Raw genomic sequence first — 14,006 nt, forward strand, 5'->3', positions numbered from 1 at the left:
TAAGACCTGCCCATAATTTTTACATTTAAGAGAAACTGTATCCCTACTTTTTTAATGAAAAGGTCACCGCACTGGGACAGTTAATTCCGAGAGTTGAAATGCATTAACTGAAGTGTAAGGTAGGGAGTCACCAGTGCTGTGAAATTGAGGGGGGGGGTGGAGGCGGCCACAAGCCTCATTGCCAGAGTGCCTGCTGCCTGAAAGAAACGTAAATGAGCGCAATTCTTTCATCTGCAAATGCAAAGGGTCCTTGGAAGCCGGAAGTGGCTTTAATTGCGGGAATCACTTAAAGCTTTCTGATAACACAGATTTATTCTTTTTGAGAGGTATTGTAAGGGAGTTACCAGCTGAGCTGTGAAGTGTGTGCTTTTAAATAACAGTTATACAAAAATTGGACCACTTATAAGTCTTTCTATTACTAAAATCTATACCACAAGGAGCTAAATGCCGTGTGTGCCAAACCCGCATAGAGAGCAGTGAACGGATTTAGTGGAGATGGGCTAACGTTGTCTACACCATTTAGTGGCCACTCCCTGTGGGAAGAGGCACTACCCTAGCCCTGATTGGAGGTTTTCCCACCATCTCAAGGTGGTGGGATGTCAGGTGAGGAGTTCACCTTGCCGGCCCCACCTTAGGGGTGTTGCAGGTGGAGGAGGGACCCTCTTCCTCACCTAACTCATTGTCCCGCCTTTCCTCCAGCAAAAAGTGGAGCAGGAAATGGGGCTTGGCCTTCCCCACTATATAGCGGTTCCTGGGTAGGATTTCAAAGGTAGCATTGCCTTTGAAGCTTCCCACCCGGGAAGGCCATCCTGTCCTGTAGGAGGTGTGAAACACCCCTACACAGAGCAGGCATTGTTTCTGGTGTCTCTCACTCCATGAGGTCAGAAACATGTATGGTGGAGGCAAGCTGGGGAAAACTGGCCAGAGACCCTACCAGAGTTTGGTTAAATTTCAGGGGACCCTCTAAATGGGTCTTGCGAGCCATAAGTAACAACGATGAAACATACCCGGTGGCCAGACAAAGTAACAAATCACACTCAGGCAACAGCAACGACATCAAATATTTTGTTATCGACAGTATCGCAAATAACATCAGAGGGGGAAATCGCAGATTGGCCCTACGGCGTCTGGAATCCAGATACATAATCCTTTTGGATTCCAAGATCCCCAATGGATTAAATGCCGACGAAGCACTGACAGCACACATATAGTCCAGCGTAGCCCACTCCCTTAACCCAACCCACTCCCAAACATCTGCAACTTCACTTATGCAAATACTTTGTAGTAGTTTAGGCACAATTTCTTTTATTGAATTCTAGCACATAATGACCTTGCATCATTACTAGGGGAGACCTACAGTATCTATACTAATGTTTGTAATCAATCAGGGGGTAATGTACATAGAGGACTTATGGGTATATAACTGTGTGCATTCAGCCACATATTGCACTAGATATAGTGTCAAACATAAATCATAATGCAGTACCAACGCGCGTGTTTTACCCGTAACACAGGGAGTAACGCGAATGTGCATTGTTCCACAGCGCGTGTGTTGGATCCGAGGTTCCTCTCCCTAGTTAGAGAATGCTGACATAGATACCATTTTTAAATGTGCATGTAACCAGTAATACCATTCGGTGGGCATCTACGTTATTTAACTGTATTTTCATTTTCATTGGTATGGGGCAATATGCACTGAATTGTACATGCACAATCATCGTTTATTTTTGAGTAACATTTTGTGTGAATGTACGTTTACAATCTGTAAGTTTCATGCTCTAGACTCTTCTATGTCTCTTGTCACAATACCGTCAGATCATTGGTAACCAAGGTAACGATTAACCAGTCACAGGGAGTTAACTGTGTATGTGCTGGAATGTACTTAATTAACAGCATCATTCATGGCAGATGAAATGAGCAAGGCGGAGGCTTCCTCCGAAACGCGTCTGTAGCAGCTTTATGGATTAAAACTTTTTCTTGAGTTGAATTCACGGTGTCAGTGCCGTCCTTGATCGGAGTGAATGCCGATTGGTAACCAAAAAAAAAAAACTTATATATATATATATATTCAACCTGGGTTGGTTTAAGTCTCCTTCCGTGTTTGGCGCTGCTTGCAGGTGCGTGGCTTCATGCGGTGGAACCAAACCGCTATAACATATATATATATATATATATATATATAAAGTCGAACTTTTTGACACTTTCTCCGTCAAAAAACACACGAACACCTTTTATCTTCAAGAAACGCTTTATTGCAGGTTTCTGGCAGTAAACTCAACGCGTTTCAGGAGCTCACCTCCCTTGCTCACGAGTGACATTATTGTGTTTACGATAGGGTTTTAAACAGACATGTGACATTGCAGTGCATAAACATAAACAACAGACTATCGCTGCAAAAGTAAATAAAGATTGTGAAGATACTAATGGTAGTGCCGAGTACAGTCCTGACAGAGCTTTTAAATTATATATTACTCTTTGGGGCTTCTTGACTTAAATAATAACATTAGCATATACATATTCCATGCTTTATTCTCCCCTAGGATGAAATGATTAGCATAAATCATATTTTGTATATTTGCTATTTCACTTGCCCTCGTGTTAGATTTTCATTAAATGTCATAGAGATATTTTGCCCTAGTGGGCTTATATCCATATCCTCTTCAGATATATGGTTCATTCATTATATGACAGTTCCTTTCCTGTACTTTTGTAACCAAACTCATAGTTGTAATGATATTCCCATATATTTTATAATATATAATTTTCAAAACTCTTTGATTGGTATCAGTTTTTGTGAACCATAGAGAATCATTTTGCCCCAGTGGGCATACATTTTGTTCTTCTGGGCAACACATTATCATTTCCACGTAGTCAGTTTCAAGTCCCCATTTTCACTCCTTTCGTCCTCTTAATACTCGGCTGACATGTACTTCAATTCATTCCTCTTCCATTTTTCATTAGTATCTATGAAAATACATAGACAAAAATTATATTAACCATACATATATTCCAACTTACACCCTGTGAATTAAAAAACCAATCATGGTTATTACACTTGTCTGAGACCAACAAACTCATTTTTTCAGTCCTATAGACCGCAGTGGGTCAAACACTGGGATCGCATATTCAAAGTGACACAACATAATATTACTTAAAACTAGATTAGGTCATGTCGCCATTACTCATAACTACAGAAATGTAATCTCTGTGTTCATTACAGAACAACTTCTCACACCTCCAATGTTTCATATTATTAAACGTTAAGTTCACAGTTAACAGTCCTCGACTTAAATTGCTATATCATCATTTTTTTGCCTAGATGAGTTTCCAGTTCCTCATCACAATTATGTCCAATCGGTACTGTTGTTTGGTATTTAATAATCAGTCTGGATTCTAGTCTCCGTAGTTTTTGGATCTTATTTCCCCCTCTATCATCATGTTTAACCATGTCTAACACACAGAATCTCAGTAAGTTTGTATTCTGGTTATGTTCTGTTTGAAAATGCCTTGCAATGGGGTAAGCCTTATCACAGTTCTTTATGGCCCTTAAATGCTCCAAAATCCTGATTTTGGCTTTGTGTATCGTGCTGCCGATATAGGCCTTATCACAAGGGCAGAACAAAGCATAAACTGCAAACTCCGTGTTGCATGATGTATGATCTTGTATCACAAAGGGTTCTGTGTGTGGTGAGAGTTTAACTTCCTTACAGTTTTTGCTATGCTTGCATGCTTTGCAGTTTCTGCAAGGAAAAAATCCTTGTATCCCCATTGGTTTTTCTTTTAATGGAATTACAGCACTACATAGTTCATCCTTTAAGGACTTCGTTTTCTTGAAAGTTATCTGTGGATATGATTCTACATATCCTGCAATCTCAGGATCTGTTTGCAATACAGGCCAAAATTTCTTTAAACCTCGTTTAATCATATAAACGCTTGGCTGCTGTATGTTGTGATGAAGCGCGTTTTTAGATTTACATTATCTTCCAATGTTTTGTCCTTGTCCTTTTCCCTTAGTAGACTTTCCCTGCTTCTTTCATCCACGATACTTTTGGCCCTGTTGATTGTTTTTTCAGTGTATCCTCTCGCTCTAAATCTTTCAATCATTGTATTTTCTTCTTCCTTAAAGCTTGCAGGTGTGCTGCAGTTTCTTTTCGCTCTTAATAGTTCTCTTATTGGAATGCTCTGTATTAGTGAGCTCTGATGGCAACTGCGTGCATGTAGCAGACTATTTCCTGCTGTTGTTTTTCTGTACAAGGAGCTTTCTAGTCTGTTGTTTTCCACCTTTAATCTTAAATCAAGGAAATCTAGACTTTTCTCTGCCCATTGGCTGGTGAAATTTAAATTGAAATCATTGGAGTTATATATATATATATATATATATATATATGTATGTATGTATGTATGTATGTATATATATATATATATATATATATATATATATATATATATATATATATATATATATATATATATATATATATATATATATATATATATCACTGCTCCAAGACTGCACTGAGTCCTTGCACTCTCGGGCGGGTGCTCCCCAGCGGATGGTGCCCTCCACAATATTCTCGCTCCAAAATTCCCGTGGTTTTCCCCGCAAAGAAGACAAGCACTCAGGGTGGCGAGCTCAAAGATTTATAGATGAGCTCACGGTGTCCAGACGCGTTTCGTCGATGGTAACATGGCGGTGCCGAAACGGCCGTTTTTTATGTTTACTTGTCACAGACATTGTTAACGGACCACAGTATTAATTCATAGTCGCCATCTTGGAACATGCAATCGATCAGTTTACATTCAGCATGAATTTGTGGGTTTTCTGAGAGGAGTGTCTCTGGAGAGACATAGGGCTGTGGGAAAGGACAGATCATCCGACCCTTCCCTGACCCGAGAAAGTATGGGTGATGTGGTCTGTAGACTGAGGGATTTCCCTGCAGAAGGGTGGTGATGGATTTCGCGTGTGCCTGATATTGCAATCTTCCACCTGACCCTTGTGATTGTCATCTATCTTGTGGGTCTCGCTAGTGAGGAGATCTATGGAGCCCTCCCACTCCTCACAGCTGTTGGAGTATTATATGTCCTTTTGGGGCTCCCAGCATGCACCTGAACAGGCAATAGATTGCACAGCCTTCTCCCATGTCACCTGTATGGGTGTGCGTCAGTGCCTTTGTTGTAGTATTTGTTCCTGATCAGTGGTCAAAGTGCATAAAAAAAGTATGTGAACTGTCATGCTGCGCGCACATGGGGGGGGGGGGTGACTCAATGTGGGATGTGGGGGCAAAAGGGCAAAAGGCAAAAGAAACAAAATATTCTTTAACTTTTTTCGGTCCTTCACTTTCAGGTAACTACTTATAAATTAACGCACAGCTTAAATTAAAAAAGAAATGCAATTTAAGTTAATCCATGGGATGTGCACTGGTGCATTATGAAACCTCTATTAGTTAATGCACTGCAGAGGTCTGTGTCTGTAACCAGAAAGCTGCAGAATTGAACCCGTGTTGGTGCATTAAAAAACAGTGACTTGTACATGTTTAGTGCTAGGAGGTCACAGTCTGTGACATAAAGCACTGTGAATATGTAAGTCATTATGTCAAACTTGCGTTACACATAGAAGCTAGGCTGCTATAAAATGCGCCAAAAGCTTTATGATAAAAAGGTCTTTCGAAATATTGTAATTGCTTTTATATAGCGCTTACTACCCCTGACAAGGCGCTGAGGTGCTGTACAGCGAGTAGCACACTGCTCTGGAATCCAAGTTTAGTGGTTGATCCAGTGGTTACTGTTAATTATTGTTAATTATTGTGATTAGTCACGTGCGCCTAACAAACCATGATATGCATTTACTCCAGTGCCTTTGTGATGGAGTATGGTAATGCCACCTAGGTGGCATCATTGGTGAGGGATAGGTGGTTTCAGGTGAAAGGCTGGTGAGATAGATAGGCCAGTGAAGAATAGATAGTGTTAGGTTGATGGATAGGGCTTTACAGAAGGAGAGGTTGTCATCTATGAAATGAGGTGTCAGTCAATTGAATAAGAGAGATTAAACTATTGTGACCTTTTCACCTAGATCTGTTTTGCTGCATGCAAAGCAAGTCTCATGTTGTAAATGAAGTAGAGATGCAGATATCAAAGTAATAAAGGATAATGGATATTTATTAAGCACTACAGAGAATAACTGGTGTTCCCATCAGAAAGCCAGGGAGCTAACTGACAAGGAAGAATCCAGACAAAGCAAAGCACAATATGACATCAGAAACATAGAATGTGAGTCTTAAAGCGATACAGCGAAATACAAGTAAAGAGAATACAACATATCCTCTTCCCTTCGCATAATAAAAAAAAATAAAAAAAAAACAAAAGAAGAAGCTCATGCTCTTCACTACACAAACAAACATCATTCACACACAAAGTCCTGTAAATAACTCGGAGGTCTCCTTTCCCTCTGACCTCTACCAGCACCATTGCAACCACTCTTGTTTGATTCCAACACCCGGTTAGACTGAGGCAAAACAACCCCTTCTTCAGCCTTTTTATACAGTGCCACCCGCCTCAAGTTCCAACTCTCTCCATTAAATAGAGTCACAAACCTCTTATGGACAGACTTGACTTTGAACGGGCCCCTGAACTTCGTCAACCCAACGCCAACTCGTCCTGGTTTTACTTTCACCCAATCATTCACCGCAAAATTACACTTACTCTCCAGCTCCTTTCCACCTTCACGCTTCTCAAAGACACCAGTACCCAAACACTCTTTCATCCATGCCGCAACAAGTTTGGTACCAGCTGAACGCCCTCTCATCATACTAAAAGGAATCTTCCCAGTCACACCATTCTCAGTAGTTCTATAGGCCCAAACCAGATCATTAACTAACTCTCTCACGTTCGCCCTAGATGAGAGGGCCATCTGGATTGCTCCTTTAACCATACGGTTCGCCCTCTCAACTATACCATTACCCTGTGGGTTGTAAAGTGAGGTCCTCGAATGTACAATACCACACTTTTCCAAAAAACTAGCCATCTCCACAGAAGTCAATTGCGTCCCATTATCAGTGATAATCCTCATGGGAAAACCTTCCTCTCTGAAAATATCCTTCAACACGTTAATCGTGCTACTCGTAGTGATTTCCTTCATAAACTTAACCACCAACCACTTCGATGAAACATCCACGACCACCAAACCTCATATCCTGACTCAACTGATAAAATGGACCAATAAAATCAAGACATATAGTGTGCCACGGACACCCTGGGTCTTCTATTGTACCGCACCCAGACTGACCACCAACCTTAAACCTCTTCTCACTCTCCAAACAATCTGTACATCTTTCCACCCACTCAGAAATCTCCAGGTCCATGCCTGGCCACCAAAAATGCTCCCTCACTCTCCTCTTGGTGAGAGACTGCCCTAGGTGACCCTCATGAGCTAACTTGAATAAAGTGAACCTCACCTCCTGTGGGGGAATAAACTTATCTTCCTTCAGAATCATAAGGCCTTCCTTGTCCAAGATAGACAGATGCTCCAAAACCTTCAGATATGGACGAAGAGCAGGAGATAAACAACTCTCTCTCCTTGAACCCTTTACAATTAGATCCCTCACCTCTCTCAACACCTCATCCTTCTCCATAGAAGTATTCCACCAACTCCTGCTAACCGCCCCAGCACACATATCCACCACCTCATCCACAGCTGCAACAGACCCTTCCGTATTGAGTGATTCCACTCCCAACTTATCCACCATCTCCCAAGGTAGTGGAAGTCTGGAAAGGCCATCAGCTTGGCTGTTCCGCCAACCAGGAATATACTCTACAGTGTACAAGTACTCCTGAATTCTCGCAGCCAGTCTAGCTAACCTCGCTGATCCCTTCCCAGCCCCGCCAGGTGATAGAATTTTGACCAAAGGTTTGTGATCCGTTAACAACGTAAACTTGAATCCCCACAGATACATTCTATAATACTCACAACCCCATGCTGCAGCTAGAGCCTCCCGCTCGATTATAGAATAATTCCTCTCTGTGGTTGTGAGAGTTCTTGATGCAAAAGCAACAGTTTTCAAACCGGAGTCATGCATCTGAGCTAACACGCACCAACCCCCACAGCACTTGCATCCACTGTCACAACGGACTTACGATTGGTATCAAACGGTGTTAAGATACCAGCTTCACATATTTCTCTTTTGATCTTCTGGAAGCAATCCTCTTGTTCCACATCCCACACAAACTTGCACCCTTTCCTCAATAGCACCTTAATCTTTTCAGTTTTCCCTGCAAAATTCCTTACGAACTTCGCATAGTACTCGATGAGGCCAAGAAAAGACCTCAACTGGTCTTTATCACACGGAGCTGGTGCATTTCTAATGGACTCCAACAAATCCCTCTTTGGTCTAACCCCATTAACAGACAAAGTATAGCCAAGGTACTCCACTTCCTCTACCGCAAACTTACACTTCTCTTTCTTTAACGTCAACCCTGCCTGTTCCATCCTTTCCAAAACAGCCTTCAAAATTAAATTGTGTTCCTCTACAGTCTCTCCAAAAATCAAAACATCGTCCTGAAAATACACTACATTGCTCACCCCCTTTAACACAACACCCATCATTCGTTGAAAGACCCCTGCCGCAGACGCAAGTCCAAAAGGCATACGAGTGAACTGATAAATTCCTTCAGTTGTTATGAAAGCAGTCAATGCTTTAGAGTCTTGGTGCAATTTAATTTGGTGATAAGCGCTGCGGAGGTCCAGCTTGGATAAATACCTCCCACCCTTTAGCGACAAGACTAACTCGTTGATATTCGGCAGTGGGAAGTTGTCTACAACAATGTTCTGGTTCAAGGTGCGAAGGTCCACACAAAATCTGAATTTTCCGTCGGATTTGGTCGTGATAACGACTGGAGAAATCCAGGGTGACGTTTCAATCTGTTCTATCACCCCCTTGATCTAACATCTCCTTCAGCATTTTCTTCACCTCCTCTCGTGCAATAAACGGAACCTTTCTGACGCTGTGTTGCATAGGTACGGCCTCATCACGCAGTACAATCTTATGCGCGTAACCTTTCAATTCCCCAATGTGTTCATCAAACAAACCTGTCATTCCTTCAACTATCGACTCAGTAGTTATGCTGTCCACTACCATCACTTGCTGTTCAGCCCTAGGGTTAATGACAATACTGAGGTCATACTGTTGTCCCCATCCCAAAATCGCAGGACCTGACTTGGCTAGATAAACTTTCCCTTTTGCAGAACGATCTTTAAATGATATTTCACATACCATGTATCCAATCAACTCTATACTCTCTCCCTGATATCCACAGGGGCTAATATCACTGGCCAACAAGTGCACATCTTTCCAATTTTTCAAATACATCTCCCTGGGGATAATAGTCCAAAACGACCCAGGATCAACCATTAACTGGACTTCCTTTTTGTCAATAAGGAATTGAGCTTTAGGCCTCTCCATTCTGCCTCGTTCTCCTTCACACGTACCATCTTCACCCAAACACAATATCTTATTGGTGCCCTCAACACCAACCTCGCCTCTCCCTATCTCTCTCTTCTCCACAACTGCTACCTTTTCGCTTTTCACTCCCTTACACATTTTAAAGAAATGGCCTTTCCTCCCACACTTTCTACACACTATATCTAAGGCAAAGCATTTTTTGTAATCTGAGGTATGAAACGTACTCCCACACCTACTGCACATTCTTCCCTGAAATCTACTTCTCTCACTACTGGAATATCCACTATTAAATCTCTTAGGACCTTTCTCTCCTGAGTCTACACTTTTCCTATTCACAGCAGCAACTTCTTCCTGTTCAACACAAGAAACACCATTTCCTTGTCCACTCTCCTTTACACTATCCTTTTTTCCATCTCTTTCATGCATGCATTCGATTCCTCAACTACCTTTGCTATGTCAATAGCCATTTGCAAGGTAGGGTTTTTTGCTGCCCACAATTTTTCCTGCATTTTTTTATTCCTACACTGTACTATTAACTGGTCTCTTATCATTTCATCTCTTATTTCCCCGAAATTACATTTAATAGACAGTTCACGCAATCTGGTTACAAACTGATCTACTGATTCTTCTGCTCTTTGTGGTTGCGTGTAAAATTTGTGTCTCGCCATAACGATGTTTACTTCCTTTGAATATTGTTTTTTCATTCGCGCCTTTGCCTCAGTGTAAACATTAGTTATCATTCTACCATCCTGGTTTAGCCCTACTGGTAAATATTTGAAGGAATGCTGACCCTCTTTCCCTAATGCACTTAATAAAAGAGCTTTTTTTCTTGTAGCACTGAAATCCTTCCCATCAAGTGCCTCTATGTAGTTTTCGAAAATGTCTATCCATTCGTCCCAATCAATGGGTGGATCTCCACTTGTTTGTAAGAACATAGGCGGCATAATGACATTATGGTTCTCCATTGTAATTACAGTTTTCTTTTTTTTTTTTGTCTTCAACAACAAATAATCCTCAGGTTAAACCACAGATAATATCCCTTGTTTACACAGTCGCAGTTTATATTTTTTAATGCAAACACTTGAGTAACTTCCTCATTTAAGGTACTTTACTATTAAGGAATAAGTCTTGCACTGTTCACAGTGCTTCCGTAGAATACTTCAAGTAAACAACGATATTTGTCACTGCTTCACCCACCAAGTTGTGACATAAAATCATGCTCCTTCACTGAGACATGATGTTTCCTCAAGACGTGTTGGTTGAAAAATAAAAAAAAAAAGGGTTGCTTACTTCTGCAAATAGCACTTGTAACTGCTTACCGCTCCAGTCACTCCGTTTTGGTTAAAAAGGTGTTCCTTCACTGAACACGAAATACGTTCCCCAAAACGCGTTGCTCCGGTAAAATTGGTTGCTTAGTAACCAAACACTGTCTCAAAATGGCCGCCACGTAGCGTCATTACGTCACTGCCGGTTGGTGTGATGACGCTTGTTTCCTCTTCCTGCTTGACGCTTGGTTCCTCTTCCTGCTTGACGCTGTCAACCAGTATCAATGGCCCCGTTCGGACGATGTCATCAGGAAGGTTCCAACGGTGAGTAGGCTTGTGTTTCCCTGCTCGAGTAAGATTTCAAAAGACGCTGCGCTATGATTTAATGTCTCCGTTTTTTTTGCTCGAGCTGCAGGTTAATTTCGAAAGATGCTGTTACTCACTGTTGTAGTTCCCTTTGTATTTGGGCCATGAATAAAACGCTCAGGTTGACATTTTCTGTTTCTTCTGCACAGATTTACACTTTTCAAATTATAAAAGCAACAAGTTCACAGTTTCAGTAAAATCCAAAGTACAAGCAGGCAAAGTCAAATATTTTCTCAAACTCACCAGTTGTTTGAGAAAGAGGCAGACTTATATTGTAGGTTTTTTAAGTGTTGGATTTTCCTTCTTTTTCTTGGCCACAGTTTCTCCTTCTCACAGTTTCAGTAAAATTTAAGGTACAAGCAGGCAAAGTCAAATATTTTCTCAAACTAGTAAGTTACTCTAATTGTAGCTTTAAGTGTTGGCAGATGGTTTCACCTTAATTGAAGTTTCTTTTTCGTGGTTACAGCTTCTCTCACCTTACTTGAAGTTTCTTTTTCTGGGTTACAGCTTCTCTCAGTTTAAAATTTTCTTTTCTTGAGTACAGTTTCTCTCAGCTTGAAATTTTCTTTTCTTGGCCACAGCTTCTCCCTGCTAGAAATTTAGCCAAGTAAACTTGCTTGGTTCTTTTCTCACCAGTGGAGTTCTCCTCCCTCTGTAGTTGTTCAGCTCCCTTTACTCATCGTCGCCATGTGTTGTAAATGAAGTAGAGAGGCAGATATCAAAGTAATAAAGGATAATGGATATTTATTAAGCACTACAGAGAATAACTGGTGTTCCCATCAGAAAGCCAGGGAGCTAACTGACAAGGAAGAATCCAGACAAAGCAAAGCACAATATGACATCAGAAACATAGAATGTGAGTCTTAAAGCGATACAGCGAAATACAAGTAAAGAGAATACAACATCTCACATGTATGAAAAAACAACATATGGTGTGCGGCAGCCGCAGAGTTTCACCAGCTCAGCATCTCCCCACTTCCCTGGATCATAATCCTAAACCTTTCTTCGCTCAGCAATTTTGACTTTGTTAAATTATGCACATTTAAAGAGGAACACAAAATTTGCTATAATTTTTATTTTGTTTCTGTTTGAATGCCACATAAACGCCTATATTTACTATGTGTGAACAGGATATATTGTAATACATGTTAAAAGTTGTCTATATTGCAGTGTCTCTGAAACTGTCTTAGCACAATCCTATGCCGATGAGTGTTATAGTGTAGCTCTATGCCATCACTGCCATTTTGCGGCCCTGCTTCTATATATATTGTATATATTTACCCATCATTCTGACCATGTGCCCACATTTTAGGGTGACCATATTTTTGAAACAAAAAACCAGAACAGGATATATATATGTATATTTATATATATATATATTCTCGCTCCAAAATTCCCGTGGTTTTCCCCGCAAAGAAGACAAGCACTCAGGGTGGCGAGCTCAAAGATTTATTGATGAGCTCACGGTGTCCAGACGCGTTTCGGCATTCGCCTTCGTCGATGGTAACATGGTGGTGCCGAAACTGCCGTTTTTTATGTTTACTTGTCACAGACATTGTTAACGGACCACAGTATCAATTCATAGTCACCATCTTGGAACATGCAATCGATCAGTTTACATTCAGCATGAAAACATGAAAACAGGATAAATCGACATGTATTTGCATTTTGATATATCAAAATAATTTCTTTAGTTATTTCATCTTACAATATGCATTCCTACCATATTGCCAGTTAGTGGGATTAAAATACCCGCCACTATCGCCCAAACCGCGGGAATTTTGGAGCGAGAAAATATATATATATGTCCTGTTCTGGTTTTTTGTTTCAAAAATATGGTCACCCTAAAATGTGGGCACATGGTCAGAATGATGGGTAAATGATATATAATATATATAGAAGCAGGGCAGAAAAATGGCAGTGATGGCATAGAGCTACACTATAACACTCATCGACATAGGATTGTGCTAAGACAGTTTCAGAGACACTGCAATATAGACAACTTTTAACATGTATTACAATATATCCTGTTCACACATAGTAAATATAGGTGTTTATGTGGCATTCAAACAGAAACCAAATAAAAATTATAGCAAATTTTGTGGTCCTCTTTAAATGTGCATAATTTAACAAAGACAAAATTGCTGAGCGAAGAAAGGTTTAGGATTATGATCCAGGGAAGTGGGGAGATGCTGAGCCGGTGAAACTCTGCGGCTGCCGCACACCATATGTTGTTTTTTCACACATGCGAGGCTTGCTTTGCATGCAGCAAAACAGATCTAGGTGAAAAGGTCACAATAGTTTAATCTCTCTTATTTAATTGACTGACACCTCATTTCATAGATGACAACCTCTCCTTCTGTAAAGCCCAATCCATCAACCTAACACTATCTATTCTTCACTGGCCTATCTATCTCACCAACCTTTCACCTGAAACCGCCTAGCACTCACTAATGATGCCACCTAGGTGGCATTACCATAATCCATCACAAAGGTACTGGAGGAAATGCATATCATGGTTTGTAAGGCGCACGTGACTAATCGCAATAATGAACAGTAACCACTGGATCAACCACTAAACTTGGATTCCAGAGCAGTGTGCTACTCGCTGTACAGCACCTCAGCGCCTTGTCAGGGGTAGTAAGCGCTATATAAAAGCAATTACAATATTTTGAAAGTACTTTTTATCATAAACCCTTTTGGCGCATTTTATAGCAGCCTAGCTTCTATGTGTAACGCAAGTTTGACATAATGACTTACATATTCACAGTGCTTTATGTCACAGACTGTGACCTCCTAGCACTAAACATGTACAAGTCACTGTTTTTTAATGCACCAACACGGGTTCAATTCTGCAGCTTTCTGGTTACAGACACAGACCTCTGCAGTGCATTAACTAATAGAGGTTTCATAATGCACC

Source organism: Lissotriton vulgaris, chromosome 9 (genome assembly GCF_964263255.1).
Source record: "Lissotriton vulgaris chromosome 9, aLisVul1.2, whole genome shotgun sequence".
Taxonomy (NCBI): domain Eukaryota; kingdom Metazoa; phylum Chordata; class Amphibia; order Caudata; family Salamandridae; genus Lissotriton; species Lissotriton vulgaris.